This window comes from Hyla sarda, chromosome 1, assembly GCF_029499605.1.
Source record: "Hyla sarda isolate aHylSar1 chromosome 1, aHylSar1.hap1, whole genome shotgun sequence".
Classification (NCBI taxonomy): Eukaryota; Metazoa; Chordata; class Amphibia; order Anura; family Hylidae; genus Hyla; species Hyla sarda.
Window position 1 is genome coordinate 34726152 of NC_079189.1, and position 14888 is coordinate 34741039.

The window sequence follows — 14888 nt, forward strand, 5'->3', positions numbered from 1 at the left end:
AGGTAATTACACGAGGAGGAGGTTTGTTACAGTGTGTCAGCCCAGTAGTAAGGAGATTACACGAGGAGGAGGTTTGTTACTGTGTCACCCCAGTAGTAAGGAGATTACATGAGGAGGGGGTTTGTTACAGTGTGTCACCCCAGTAGTAAGGTGATTACATTAGGAGGGGGTTTGTTACAGTGTGTCACCCCAGTAGTAAGGTGGGGCATGTCAAGGGGCAGAGCAAATGGGCGGGGTCAAGGTGCGGCACAATTAGCTTTCGCCTAGGGTAGCAAAAATCCTTGCACCAGGCCTGACCACAGCTACCTTGTGTCTTATGTTTTCCTAGGAAGAAGATGGTAATATGGGTGACAACAACCCTTTAACTCTGTTACCTATTACAGATGACACCATTTAAAAAGTAACTACCTTTCTGAGTCAGGCCACATTGCCACTTATGATGCAGGCGGCTGAAATGTGGCAGCCAAGGACCAACAAAATTGCTTGGCCATTGGCTGCAACATTTTAGGCATGTGCACTCATGTGGCCTCCCCATTACCACTACTAGACCAGGACAGTTTTCCTCCTTCATTTATATATTTTTTTTTAAATAAGTAAATTCTGATTTGTACCGGCATGTAATACCAATACTGATTGGTCACTAACGGTAATACCACTCATGTGTCTACCATCACATTTAAAATGAAATATAAATATAATAAAAATAAATATGATAAATGTTACATTATATTCCTCCCAAGCCAACATGATATAAACATTTAAAAAATAAAAATAAAAAATAAATCAAATCCTGATAAATAAGGATTTATCATAGAATATCTTTATCATTCTCACCTTTCAAACCTTCCTGAATTATCCTTCTTTCTACCGATTTCACTAACAGATACATGAATCCGTAATCCAAGGCTGCGTACACCTCATATACAAGACACTTATTTGCCTCGGACAGTGGTAGAGGAAGAGGCAGACAATGTAAAAATATTACAGTTTTGTCTGTATTTACTGCTAATGGAATTAGAATGTTCTACCAAAATGTTTACTTTAAAGGGGTCCTCCCGTGGAAAACTTTTTTCTTAATTTTCAATCAACTGGTGCCAGAAAGTTAAAAAGATTTGTAAATCACTTCTATTAAAAAAAATCTTAATCCTTCCAGTATTTATTAGCTGCTGAATACTACAGAGAAAATGTTTTTTTTTTTTTGGAACACAGTGCTCTCGGCTGACATCATGACCACAGTGTCCTCTCCTGACATCTCTGTCCATTTTAGGAACTGTCCAGAGCCGCATATGTTTGCTATGGGGATTTTCTCCTACTCTGGACAGTTCTTAAAATGGACAGAGGTGTCAGCAGAGAGCACTGTGGTCATGATGTCAGCAGAGAGCTCTGTGTTCCTAAAAGAAAATAATTTCCTCTGTAGTATTCAGCAGCTAATAAGTACTGGAAGGATTAAGATTTTCTAATAGAAGTCATTTACTAATCTGTTTAACTTTCTGGCACCAATTGATAAAAATAAAAAAAAGTTTTCCATGGGAGTACCCCTTTAAGGCATGAACACATGGATTCCCTCATGAATCAAATTTTTCCTACATTTTTCAAAACATTTGAGATTAATTTTGGATGCATCACTCTAAATAGTGACCACATCAGAAGAAGGATGACCTGGGGTGGGGGCCTGGCGTGCTTTCCCATAATGCCTGGCAGGCAGTCTTCCTCCTAGCTGCTGCTGCTGCCACTACTAAGCTTGCATGCTGCCTTGTCCATCATGTTCCATACTGTACTGTAGTATTCATTAGTATTTCACAGTATTTATCAGTGTCCACTGCAGTGGTTATGGGCAGCTCTGTGTACAGTCGGTGTAGTACCAAGAAGTCCCAGCAAAACTTAAGGAGACGGAATAAGCCCTATTCATGCAACTGTACACTAAGTGAATCACATTTTGATAGACATTCAACTCTACTAAGCTATAAAAGAAAGTAATAAAGGGGTACTCCAGTGGAAAAAATATTTAAAAAAAAATGGTGCTAGAAAGTTAAACAGATTTGTAAATTACTCTTATTTAAAAAATCTTTATTCTTCCAGTACTCATCAGCTGCTGTATACTACAGAGGAAGTTCTTTTCTTTTTTAATTTCTTTTCAGTCTGACCACAGTGCTCTCTCCTGACACCTCTGTCCATGTCAGGAACTGTCGAGAGCAGGAGCCAATCCCCATAGCAAACCTTTCCTGCTCTGGACAGTTCCTGATATGGACAGAGGTGTCAGCAGAGAGCACTGTGGTCAGACAGGAAAGAAATTCAAAAAGAAAAGAACTTCCTCTGTAGTATAGATAGAAAACAGAAAAAGGACAAAGAAACGGGGGATCTGCCACCTCACCTAATGTGCTGTACCGACCTGCTGAGGGGATGCAACAGTGCAAGCCCAACACTGTTGGGAGGTGTGGGTGGAGATCAGTGGATGCAGTGTGCAGCTCTATCTCCCCTATCCGTGTCCCTTAGGGTACAGAATAACGGAGGAAGAAGTAGATAAAAAAATGGGGAATTTTCAGAGCGCTCCTGCTGTCAAAGGATGGACTCAAGTCGCCACTATTGCACAGGACAATTTGTTGAAATATTTTCGAACAACACGTTTCGGTGCTCAAATGCGCCTTGATCAGGTCCACAAACAGATAAGTTTGCTGCGTCCTGAGGTGCCGACTGTGCTTGAGTGGCTATATCATAGCCACTCAAGCACAGTCGGCACCTCAGGACGCAGCTAACTTATCTGTTTGTGGACCTGATGAAGACACATGTGAGCGCCAAAACGCGTTGTCCGAAAATATTTCAATAAATTGTCCTGTGCAATCGTGGCGTCTTGAGTCCATCCTTTGACAGCAGGAGCACTCTACAAATTCCCCATTTTTTATCTACTTCTTCCTCTGTTGTATACAACAGCTGATAAGTACTGGAAGGATTAAGAATTTTACATAGAAGTAATTTATCAATCTTTTCAACTTTCTGGTACCAGATGATTAAAACATTTTTTCCCCCCAGAGTACCTCTTTAATTCAGTAATTCAGTGTCAGTATTTAAAGAAGTAAGTACTCCAATGTAAAAAAAAAAAAAAAAAAAGCTTTAGAAGCATATAGCATTGCTTACCTGTCTACGTCACCAAAAAATCCATGTGTTTTGGGGGTCTTAGTCCTGCACTTCCAGGTTGTACTTTCTGGCAAGCAGTTACTGAATACTACAATTCCAGAATGCATATCCTTCCCTCAGTTCTTTATCACAGAATTCCCACCCTACCTATTCCCCTTCCACACCCCTCCTGCCAGGATGCTCACTCTGCCATCGCTCTGTGACTGCCGGTGGGGCATCTGCAGCGTCAAATACCCTGCGGATGCTCTGTGTGTGACCCTACCCTAAAGCATAAAAACAAAAAACTATTTCAAAGTTTAAAAATAAACTGTAGCTTTCCTTTACTGTAGAATGAAAATTCCAATCTATTCCCTTCTACACATACATTTTTTTAATCTTCTGATCATCTTTAACTAGGATTTGTTTTCTATTTCGCCTTTTTTTTTTTTTTTTAAGTAGGGAAATTGATACGGAAATTAGCATTTTTTCCTCTCAGAAGTTCATATTTGTGAAGCCAGTGGAAAAAAAAAAAACAGGAGATAATTTAATCCAGTTAATTCATGCGCAGGGAACGTCCGTGTCTGAAAACACAAGGCGATAAGATGACACGTCCAGGATTATACGTGGCTGACAACGGCCTTCGTCTAGGGACGTCTGCTAAGTGCAAACTCACAAGCGTTTTATGTTCGTAGATCTCTAGTTCAAAATGAACATGCGGTGAGGAAAAAACATAATGTCGCTTGTTAACCGAGCTCCAGCCTCTAAAAGTCTTTTTTTCTGCTTTGCGAACACGGACCAACAAGGCGCTATTGGCTCCTTTCAACAATTATAGCTGGATTTTCCTCTGCCTCCTGCTCTAATTTGTTTAATAGTTCCAAAATACAGTAAGTCACGCTGTGAGCAAGAATGATTTTTTTTTTTCTCTATGCCGGCCATTATTGTGTACTAGACAATTGATGGTCTAGATTCTGAGGAAAATGAAACAAAATACAATTTATTCCCCGCGGTTATCCTCAGCTATTATAGTCTTTTATGTTAAAAACAGCATCACCATAACATTTTTCATATTGTTTTTGGATTATATCATTTATTTTTTATTTTTTTTAGAATGATATGTATTTAAAATGATATGTATGTGTTTATATGTACAGAATACACTGATCAGATGTAACATTAAACAAATGAAGTGAATAGGATACATTAACTGTTGACAATGGCGCCTGTCAAGAATGGAATATAGTAAGAAGCAAGTGAACAGTCAGTTGTTGAATGAATGAGGATAGATAAGCAAGTATAAGCCTATGTTCACACTATGCAAATAATGCGGGCATATTTTTTTACATACATTTTTCTCCACTTTTTTTCTTGCCGAAAACTGACAATTTTTTAATTCATGACAAAAAATCGTCAACAACAACAACTTGAACTAAAGGCCAAATTGTAAAGTTCTTGTGGGGTATTCCTAATGTACAGTGGTTAGTACCTAGTAAAAGTTTTCCAACGACTGTGGAGTTTTGATCCTGTGGAAGTGTAGAGTTGCTGTTTTTTTTTTTTAGGTCTTTAGAAGGCTGTTTTTATACAACTGTGTGGTTTTGTTTTTATGGGTCTGTGCAGTTTTGTAGAGTTCGGATCTAATACAACTGTGGAATTGGGATCTTGCAGGAGTGCACAATAACTGTTCTCTGTTCTTAGATTGTGGAGTTTCGTTCTTATAGGACTGTAGAGTTCTGATCTTCTGCAACTGTGGGGTTCTGTTCTAGTAGGAGTGCGGTGTTGTGTTCTATGTGGACTATGGAACTTTTTCTTATAGGACTATGGAGTTCTGGTCATGTGGGAATGTAGAATTGTTTTCTTAGAGGCTTTTGGAAGTCTGTTCTTCTGTGACTTTAGGGTTTTGCTCTTATAGGTCTGGAGAGTTCTACTTGTATTGGACTGTAAAGCTCTGATCTAATGGGAACGGAGCTCTGATCTAATGGGAGAGGAGCTCTCATCTAATAGAAACGGAGCACTCATCTAATAGGAGAGGAGCTCTGATCTAATAAAAGAGGAGCTCTGATCTAAGAGAAGTGGAGCTCTGATCTAATAGAAGTGGAGCTCTGATCTAATAGGAGAGGAGCTCTGATCTAAGAGAAGTGGAGCTCTGATCTAATAGAAGTGGAGCTCTGATCTAATAGGAGTGGAGCTCTGATCTAATAGGAGTGGAGCTCTGATCTAATAGAAGTGGAGCTCTGATCTAATAGAAGTGGAGCTCTGATCTAATAGGAGAGGAGCTCTGATCTAAGAGAAGTGGAGCTCTGATCTAATAGAAGTGGATCTCTGATCTAATAGGAGTGGAGCTCTGATCTAACAGGAGTGGAGCTCTGATCTAATAGGAGTGGAGCTCTGATCTAATAGAAGTGGAACTCTTATAAGACTAAAGAGTGAGGCTCGTGTGAGAGTGTGGAGCTGTGTTCTCCGAGGTCTTTGTAGTTCTTCTCTTATTGGACTGTGGAGCTATGCTCTAATATGATTGTGGACCCCCTGTATAAATAAGATTGTGGATTTCTGCTCCTGTAAGAGTACATAGCTGTGTATTCTATGAGGTCTTTGTAGCTTTACCCTTATGTGACTATGATGCTGTGTTCAAAAAGCATAAAAGAAAAAGGAGTCAGCTCACCATGTGAAGTAATCAGGTAGTCTGGTCTTAGCCTGGAGGATTTATCATGGGAAGCACAGAAAAGAGATGGGCCGGGTCCCAAGCAAATGATAGCAGAAAAGGCGGCCTATGGAGATGTGTTTCCTGAGAACTTTGGAGCTTTACCCTTATAGGACTATGGAGCTATGTTTTGAGATCTTTGCAGTTCTCCTCTTATAGGACCGTGGAGCTATGCTCTTAGACAATTGTGGAGCTCTGCTCTTGTAAGAATTCATAGCTGTGTGTTCTCTGAAGTCTTTGATGCTCTGTCCTCAATGGACTATGGAGTTATGTTCTCTGAGGTCTTTTATTTCTGCTCTTATAGGACTGTGGAGCTCAGGGCTGGTTCTGCCTATAGGCAAAATAGGCAGCCGCTTAGCGCATCTTCTTGATGGGGGCGCCGTTCTGCCCGCTGCAAGAAAGTTAGTAGCCAGCCAGCATCTAAAGCAACCACCGCTCATCCAAAGCAGCCGCCCAGCTAGCACCACCTGGTACCATTATAATCTGCATTCTTCAGCCTGCTGGAGGAGCAAAGTGCCACCTCCGAGACCAAGACAGGCAGGTCCTGACATTGCCCATGTCTTCATACATCTGCCCCATGAGGAGGAGGTTTGCTACAGTGTGTCACCCAAGTAGTAAGATGGGGTGTGTTCAAGGGACGGAGCCAATGGGCTGGGTCAAGGGGCGACAAAATTACCTTTCGCCTAGGGTGGTAAAAATCCTTGCACCAGTCCTGGTGAAGCTTGTATGATTGTGGAGCTCTTTTCTTGTAGGACCATGTTCTTCTCTTGTAGGAGAACCTAGCGGTGTGTTCTCTGAGGTCTTTAGAGCAGTAGCCTTATATAACTATGGAACTGTGTTCTCTAAGGACTTCAGAGCTCTGCTCTTATGGGAATATGGAGCTGTGTTCCCTGCTCATGATGTCACAGCCACGCCCCCTCAGAGCAATTCTATGCGAGGGGGCATGACAGCCGTCAAGCCCCCTCCCATAGACTTGCATTGAGGGGGTTTGGCCGTGACATTACGAGCCTCCGGAGCAGCACCCAACGCTCTAAATGAACGCCGGGTGCAGCAGGGAGATCGCGAAAGTCCCCAGTAGCTGGACCCCCATGATCAGACATCTTATCCCCTATCCTTTTGGAGTACCCATTTTTGGACTCTGGAGTTTTGCTCTTGTAGGAGAACATATCTGTGTGTTTTTTGAGGTTTTTGGAGATATTCCCTTATAGGACTACAGCGCTGTGTTCCTAGACTGACTATTACTCTTTTATCCTAGATTGACTATTACTCTATTATCCTCACTTCTGTATTCCTATACTGTTTAATAATTTGTATTAAACATTTAGTATTATAGAATAAGAAATAGTTCTGCCCTGCACCAGCCCCATGCACTCTACAGTACCAGACGCTATCTCCATATTAATAGAGTCTATTTCGCAGGTCACCCCGATATACAGTATAAAGTATATGTGTGCTGTGAACGTCTCCCTGTCTGACCCAATTATTACATTCTTCTTTATCTGCTGTATGTGTTCATTACTCGTCCGTGCTATCTTGTTTTAATAAAACCAATCTTCTTTTGGGTATGTGTTTTTTTTTTTAGGTACCTCAAATATATTCTCTCTGTAATGTATTCACACTTTGATTACTGCTCCGGGGGACGTATAGAGCTGTTGTCTATGCATAAAACAAGAAAGCTTCACAGGAAAATAGATTCTCACCAAAGATCTGTGTCCTAGATTCAATATGATTCATTACAATGGGGCAAATAACATGTTATTATTTTAAATAGGAACCTGAATCTATTCTTCTCTCAGAGTTCAGTCTGCAGTCACTACCTTCTGCTATTCCTGTGAGGACAAAAAATAAATAAAAAAAAGTTATTTTCTGACGATTTTACCAGGCGGAACACTATCATAGAGAACAAAATGAAAAAAAAAAAAAAGAAGTAAAACAAATATAAAAAATAGTCAAATAAAAAGTAACAGTAATATTTTCTTTATACTTCAACTGTCGGCGTAGGATTGGACTTCTGCAGTAGAAAATTAGGTGAACATTTCTGGCATAGTGTTTCCAATTTGTTACTAACACAGTACTTTTAGTATTGAATTCAGCCCAGTATTTTTAGCTTTAGATGTGTTAAGGATATAAATGTTATTCTTGAACAGTATTTTCTATTAAATTGAGAAGCAAGTCCTTGAGTGTTTTCGTGTATTAGGGTAATTATATCATTTAATGGCTTGTTTTCTTAGAAAACATTAAAATCCGTTCCTGGAAAAACCAATATGTCTGCCATAACAGTCTACGAGGTCATCGGGATTGTAGCTCCATATAAAGGGTGCAATGATAGCTGTCGCACCACGCTATGGTGTCCTCGACTACATATGAAAGTACAACGTTTTTTGAGTGGTACATGGTTTGAGGTGAAACCCTGTTGTAGATTTTGGATTTAGACCATCCAATAATGTTCAACATTTGTTGAAAATTGTTGCAGATGTTCCCGAGACGTTGTCATGCATCTGAATGGTCCTTGTAGAAACGTGCGTAGGCTGAGCCAACAACCCCATTTGGATGTGTGAAATAGGTTTTTAGCTGCATACATTTCTACAATGGATCTGCTACATGCAAACACATACTTTGACAGATGTAATGCACTTAAAATCAGAGCTAACTTTGTTACTCAACCTAAAGGGCTACTCGGGTGGATTTTTTTTTTTTTTTTTTTTTTTAATCAACTGGTTCCAGAAAGCTACACAGATTTGTAAATTACTTATACTAAGAAATCTTAATCCATCCAGTACTTGTCAGCTGCTGTATGATCCACAGGAAGTTGAGTTGTTCTTTTCAGTCTGACTACAGTGCTCTCTGCAGCCTCCTCTGTCCATGTCAGCAACTGTCCAGAGCAGGAGCAAATCCCCATAGCAAACCTATCCTGCTCTGGACAGTTCCTGACATGGACAGAGGTGTTAGCAGAGAGCACTGTGGTCAGACTTAGGCTGCATTCACATCTCGTTTTTGCAATGCGGTTCCCGTATCCGGTTTCAGTGCAAAAACCGTATGGAACCATATTGCAAACCGTATGTATAGACATTTCATAGAAAACCGTATGCCAAATGTAGCATCCGGTTGTGTACGTTTTGCATCATTTACGGTTTTATTCATTTTTTTTCCCGTACACAAAAGCATCGTCTACTACGGTTTTATGTCCGGGTGAAAAACTGGATACAACCAGTATACGTTTTTTTTTTTTAAATGGTGGTCAATGGGAACCGTACAGAACCGTATGTGTGAACGGTTTCATCTGGTTTGCACAATACGGATTTGCAGTTTGCACATGCGCAGTGCATGCTGAAAGTTCTTCCCACAAATAGAGCAAGAAGAACTTTATTTAATTAAGGACAAACATAAAACCGCATCTGTTTTTTTTCTTTAAAAAATTTATTAAACCGTATGCAACCAGACACACGGTTTTCAAACCGTATACGGTTTAAAACTGTACAGAGGTATATACGGTTGTATACGGTTCGGTCCGGTTTTGAGACATACATTTTTTTACTAAAATCCTGATACGGGAATGGTATTGCAAAAACGAGATGGGAATGCAGCCTTAAAAGAACAACAAAGAACTTAACTTCCTCTGTAGTATACAGCAGCTGATAAGTACTGTAAGGATTAAGATTTTTTAATAGAAGTAATCTCTGGAAACTCTTATGGACAATGCATGGAGTGGCAGAGCGCATGTTTTATGGCTACTCCATTCCAAGAGAAGCTTCTGGACCCCATTGCCAAGATCGTAGTGGACCCAGCACTCAGACCCCGAAGAGTCTACATTCATCCCCTATCCTCATGTTATAGAGTTGTGTCTGAAATTTTGGATTTGTAGGGGTCTGGGTGCTGAGACCCCCATCTTTAGAATGAAGGGTCAGCAGCTTTCGACTAAAAATGATGCCCCTTAGTTTCCTCTCGGCAAGAATGAAGGGGCAGCTGTGCACACTCACTAATCTATTATGTTTTTTTTTATGTATTTAAATAAGTATTGTTCTCAATTTTAATGAAAAGAATCATAAACATTTGTAAAAAGTCTTCCATAAAAATTCACAAACTCCACTTCAATTTCCATATAGATCTCAAATGAAAAGGCCCTGTGGACATTGTTGTCAACTTTATAGTGTTTACTCGAAAACTTTTAATTCTGTAGACATAAACCAGGCCTTGGCTATAATGGCACTTGTATGTTACACTTCCGATTGGTGTGAACAGCCAGATTAGTCCCAATTGGCTATACAGTATGCATAAATAAAGACACCACAATCTCAATCAGATCATATGCTTCAGCATCTAAAAATTTTAGCAGGATTTACATGAATTACAAGACAAAAACATGGCATACGTTGTGGCCTTCTTGATATTTGCATGTGTTAAGACTTTGTTTACCTAAGTCGGTCAAGTAATTATTTGTGAACTTTTGAGAATGAATTGGCATGGGGGATGAGAATAACAGATTGCGGTAAACCCCTATGGGGGCTAAATTAATCAAGCAATGATCCTTCTCCATCAACAAGTAATTTAATGGTATCACCAAGCAGAGCGGCTAGCTCCGAACTTGTGGTCTCGAACCAGCATGTTTTGTTTCAATATATATATTTTTTTATTTTCATTTTTTTTTATGCAAAATTACATTAACTAAGAAACAAAGTTAAACAAATACAGCAGTTAATGTTTTAGTTATTTTGTTTTCAAAAATTCTAATTTATTTAAAATGTTCTATTATTTTTATAGGTTTTTCTAAACATTATACCCCCACAACCCCAACCCCCACCCCCTGGCGTCCAGTGCCAGTAACTCCGGTGGGTGATTGTATAATTGAAATGTTTAGAAGATTTTGCTATTGTAAAAATCTGGCCGGCCACCCAGCCATACAATCTGACGTCTCTGGTGTTCAGCCAGTTGCCAGCTGTACTCTTAAATCCCATACAACAGTAGCATCAATAGACATTTCATTATTGTTCAAACAGGGAGTCTTCTTTCAGAGGGATGAGTTGAATAATCAGTTTTTGGACGTGCTCCAAAGTGATAAAAAAAATAAAAATCTTTATATATATATATATATATACTTTTTTTTTTCCTGCTAGCGCCTGAATTGTCTTGGAGATGTGCACTTTGGATATTAAATAGCTTAAAAGATAGCAATGTAGTTGAATAAAAATTGATCGGTTTGCTGACATGAGTCACAGATACGATTTCTCATGATAGGAAGCTGGGGGAGTGATGTAGGACTTGGCAGCAGGTAAAAAAAAGTATACGTGGGTGTGTGTATGTTGATTTTTTTAAGTATTTATTGATTCATTTGGGGTAGGGTTAATATGTTTTTTTTCTGTTTTGCCATAAATGTCCGCTAGATGCAAGAGATCTTAAGATCAAGGGCTCCCCAACTCCCTCCATCCACTTTGTGGCCACCGGAGGTAGTCAGGAAGCCATAAACAGCTGTGCCAGCTTTTACCCAATTTGCATATTTCCCATTGACTTTAATGGGAGTTGCACAAAGGTTGTCGCCCCACTGGTGGTGCTGTTTACATGACTTTGGGAGTTAAACAGTTAGATAAGATGTCTGATTGTGGTTGTCCTACCGCAGGGACCTGGACTTACTATTAACCAACAGACCTGACAGAGTAACTAATGTGCAGGTAGAAGGACACCTAGGAAATAGTGATTATACTATAATACATTATAACTTGTTCTTCAATAAGGGAATCTAGCGAGGGGCCACAAAAACAATGAACTTTAGGAAGGCAAAGTTTGATCAACTCAGAGAATCCCTTAACAATATAAATTGTGATAATGTCCTCAAAAAGAACAGAAATATTGACACTAAATGGGAGACTTTTAAAAAATACCATATTTATCGGGGTATACCACGCACCGGCCTATAACACGCACCCTCATTTTACCAAGGATATTTGGGTAAAAAAAAGTTTTTTTACCTAAATATCCTTGGTAAAATGAGGGTGCATGTGTGTGCATGTGTATACGCCGATACCCCCTGCCTTTCCTTGGGTCTAGAGCCCTGCTGCCGCTTCTCTCGACCTGGCTATCGGCGCCGCTGCCCCATTGCCTCCCCCCATCCCCGGTTGTATAATTACTCATGTAATTTTTGCAACAATGGCAGTGTTCCCCCACATTAGGCAGGCAGTGTTCCCCCACATTAGGCAGGCAGTGTTCCCCCATATTAGGCAGACACAGTTCCCCCCACATTAGGCAGGCAGTGTTCCCCCACATTAGGCAGACACAGTTCCCCCACATTAGGCAGGCAGTGTTCCCCCACATTAGGCAGGCAGTGTTCCCCCACATTAGGCAGGCAGTGTTCCCCCCACATTAGGTAGGCAGTGTTCCCCCCCACATTAGGCAGGCAGTGTTCCCCCACATTAGGCAGGCAGTGTTCCCCCACATTAGGCAGGCAGTGTTCCCCCACGTTAGGCAGGCAGTGTTCCCCCCACATTAGGCAGGCAGTGTTCCCCCCACATTAGGTAGGCAGTGTTCCCCCACATTAGGCAGGCAGTGTTCCCCCCACATTAGGTAGGCAGTGTTCCCCCCACATTAGGCAGGCAGTGTTCCCCCACATTAGGCAGGCAGTGTTCCCCCACATTAGGCAGACACAGTTCCCCCACATTAGGCAGGCAGTGTTCCCCCACATTAGGCAGGCAGTGTTCCCCCACATTAGGCAGGCAGTGTTCCCCCACATTAGGCAGACAGTGTTCCCCCCACATTAGGTAGGCAGTGTTCCCCCCACATTAGGCAGGCAGTGTTCCCCCACATTAGGCAGGCAGTATTCCCCCACATTAGGCGGGCAGTGTTCCCCCACATTAGGCAGGCAGTGTTCCCCCACATTAGGCAGGCAGTGTTCCCCCACATTATGTAGGTCAATGGTCTTCAACCTGCGTGCCTCCAGATGTTGCAAAACTACAACTCCCAGCCAACGGCTGTCCGGGCATGCTGGGAGTTGTAGTTTTGCAACATCTGGAGGTCCACAGGTTGAAGACCACTGATGTAGGCAGTGTTCCCCTACAGACATACAGTCTCCAGCCATATACAGTGTATGGCTGGAGGCTGTATGCCTGTGTACTGCCCACTTCAGTGCTCCGACCACCGCTCCGGCTATAGAAGTAGGTCTCGGGACCAGTGGTCGGAGCACCGAAGATGATGTGCCGCTGGTCACTTACCAAGCTGGCCATCTCGCGTCTTCCTCCTTCTCTATCCTCCGGTCCTTGGCGCCTTCGTTTCCATGGGCGCACGCACGGGACGTCAGTGATGTCCCAGCGGCCCTACGTTTTTTGGACTTAACGCGGGGCCGCAGGGAGTTAATAGTGATGGGGGAAATTGGCCCGTCGCTACAGGACGGGCAAACACCGGCTCTGCTCGGGGCCTCAGGCCAGCTCGGGGCCCCAAGCAATTGCTTGGTTTGCCTGTCCTGTTGCGACCTCCCCCACCGAACCCCCGGGACTGACTCACCGAACCCCTGGGGTTCGATCGAACGCAGGTTAAGAACCACTGCCCTATCCTGTGGATAGCAGATAAGTGTTGTAACTCAATATACCCCTTGTAAGGAAGCAGAATCTGACAATAAATAATATGTGAATGCATACTGTTAAAAAGCATCATATCAGTCCATGGACCTTATGTAAAGAAATCTGTAATATACTATTTAGACAGATTCCCAGCCATTGAGAATGATGTGATCTATGTTCCAGCACAATGTGAGCCACTGAAATATGTCCAGATCACCAATAAATCTATACTACAATTAATTCTGCTCGGTATTAAGTAGACCACAAACTGCTGAATGTTGGTTTTTGTAACAAAATGACTGCAGTTGAATCGACAGAGATGAAATATCCACAAAGCATTCTGATTTACATGGATAAATCCCAAGTTTATATGTAAAAGAAAAACATTCCATAGGTTAGTAGGAAAACCCTAAAACACTCTGGAGCTTCAGTCATCTCAGTTCACCTGGTCTTCTTCTTCCTAATGAGTAACTTACAGGTCTGCATGGGAAAAAGTCATCCTCTCTATTTCTTCACTGTACATCAAAGAATCTATTAATCATATGTAAGTTATCTATGCTACATGGCAGGGCGGGGGCTTCCATAAGGCAACTGAGGCGATCGCAGCAATGGGGCACATCAGCTAAGGATGTCCGGTACAGGGAGTCCAGCACACATTACATTTGGCAGTGGTGCCGGGACACTCCAGTGGGAAAGATGACACAAAAATGTTGCTGAATTTTCCATCCGGCCTGGGCCTGCAGCGCTGTGAGTCCGAGGCGTGCAGGCCGGGTGGAAGAGACGTCTCTGCGCACTCCCGGGACAGGATGCTTCAGCTCTGATCCCCGTGTATCCTCCTTCTCCTGTGAAGCAGCTGTGGACTCTGCATTCTCCCTGGTCCCTCAGCAGAATGATGTGGATGGAGGGAAGGAGCAGGGGTGGCACTGTCAGAGGCATACTCAGCTTCAGGTAGTGTACCCCCACCCTTCTTTCACTCCTCTACACCTCTCTGTCACCCCTCGTAACCTCTCTGTAACCCCTGGACACCCCTCTGTTAACCCGTACACCCCTCTGTCACCCCTCTACACCGTTCTGTCACCCCTCTAAACCCCTCTGTCACCCCTGTACACCCCACGGTTACCCCATACACCCCTTTGTCACCCCTCTATGCCCCTCTGTCACCCATGTACACCCCTCTGTCACTGTGTGGGGTAAGGCTGGAGGCATTGTGTGTGGGTGAGGCAGGAGGCATTGTGTGTGCTTGGGGGGGAGGGGCTGGAGACATTTGAGTGAGGCTGGAGACATTGGGGGTGATTTATCAAAACCTGTGAAAAGGAAATGTTGCCCATAGCATCCAATCAGATGTTGCCCATAGCAACCAATGCTTATTTCATTTTGCAAAAGCCTTTTAAAAATGAAAGAATCAAGCTGATTGGTTGCTATGGGCAACTTTTCCTCTGCACAGGTTTTGATGCTGGAAAAGTGCAGAGCCTAATCCGTTTGTGTTGCAGGCTCTGCCCTGAAGGGTTTTGGCTGGAAGAAATCATCATGATGTCCTAGGC

The 14888-nt window shown here is 42.3% G+C and overlaps 1 protein-coding gene and 1 long non-coding RNA gene across 2 annotated transcripts in view; one reads left to right on the plus strand and one right to left on the minus strand.

The window, feature by feature from the left end:
* CTNNA2 (catenin alpha 2) overlaps nucleotides 1–14888 on the plus strand; it is a 2092931-nt gene that overhangs the window by 1174406 nt on the left and 903637 nt on the right. The window lies entirely within an intron of this gene.
* The window catches only part of LOC130334055 (uncharacterized), a 78563-nt gene that overhangs the window by 29790 nt on the left and 33885 nt on the right, over nucleotides 1–14888 (minus strand). Inside the window, exon 2 of the long non-coding RNA XR_008876031.1 lies at nucleotides 7582–7635. This is a non-coding gene — a long non-coding RNA (uncharacterized LOC130334055). The remainder of the gene's footprint in view (nucleotides 1–7581; nucleotides 7636–14888) is intronic.